We start from the raw sequence: 1,503 nt of genomic DNA, 5'->3' as shown, positions 1-1,503 counted from the left end.
AAAAACTGTATGAATTGCTGTAGTACGTATACGTCACTGAACTGAACCATGGATTCATTCAAATGATTTGTTGAGGAGTGATTTAAAGTGTAATCCTTTAAATAGGTCGTCTGTAAGATTATATTGGTGTAACCAGATCATGAGATACTGATTTTATTTTTTCACTAGTAAAGACCACACCTTCAAATAATGAAATCAATTTGAGTTGTTTATTTATTGAAGAATGAAAAGTTGATGTAGAAATGACTTGAATAGAGTGAATTGGAAAGAGAGGTGAGGGGGATAAAGTATTGCGTTGATGAAGGGATGAGAGGTGGAGGGATGAAGAGGTGAGAACGGTGTGAGGGGATGAAGGGTGTGATGATGAAAGGATGGGGGCTGAGGGGACGATGAGATATGAGGGTTGAAGGGGTTAGAGGATGACGGAATGAAGGAGTTTGCAGCCAAAACTGATGAAATTGGTCACATTATTGACTCAATTGACTCAGAATTTTGCAGAATAAAACCACTCTGGAGATGGGGTGGGGGACCTACATAGTCATGTAATTGTTTTTACCTATTGTTTGGATTTAGTTACAATTTGTAACTACACCTCTAAGCAATAGGTGTCAAAACATAATATGAAACTATATATCATCATACTGTATTGCATCATGTTATGCTTATTATATCTTATCTTCACTCATGACAATGGAGGAATTCCAAGCTAAGCTCAAAAGGAAACTTGCAAACAAACAAGTACAGGACCCAAGCACTGACGATCCCAAAGGACTGTGGAATCATCTGAAAACCACTCTCCAGGAGACAACTGCCGAAGTAGATGGGTTCTCTAGAAGAAGAAATAACCATGCTGAAGATTCACAGTGAATGAATGAATGAATTGATGGATGGGATGGACACATTTTCAAATCAGTCCACACTTTAAAAGTCATTAAAACACAATGATAACATACAGTAACTTTGATTCAAAAAAAAAAATCACACAATTATATTTCACATGCACATACAAAGCCTCTGCAGGTTGATACTGGTCAGAAAAAAAAGAAAAAAAGAATTCCTTTCAGAATAAAAATGTTCCCCCTATATTTTCATATAAAGATAAAGACAAGCATAAAGATAAACGATTGAAACTATTATACAAGATGCAATATACAACAGAGGCTGATAGGGCAACAAGTATTGATAATTAAATAAATACATTTACAGTACAGTTCTTAGAATTGTACATAGAGGGCAGTAAAACAGATACATTTCACATTTAATTTTACTATATTAGTAGCACTTGTATTGACTAGTGTGTTTACACAAATTGTAGCTGCATATACAGTACATGCCACATAACATCATACAATATAAATTACATATAGGCTATGTACGTTTAAGAATCAAGACTATCAATCATACAGGAAAGCAGTGAAATGTGGGTGTGACATGGTCTGCAAGGCTGCTAACAGCAGCAATAATATATACAACAATATTACATTTAAAAAATGGTGTGTCTGT

The sequence above is a fragment of the Gymnoscopelus microlampas genome, assembly GCF_963454915.1.
Source record: "Gymnoscopelus microlampas genome assembly, chromosome: 3".
In the NCBI taxonomy this organism is placed as follows: domain Eukaryota; kingdom Metazoa; phylum Chordata; class Actinopteri; order Myctophiformes; family Myctophidae; genus Gymnoscopelus; species Gymnoscopelus microlampas.
Note: the sequence above shows the minus strand (reverse complement) of the source record.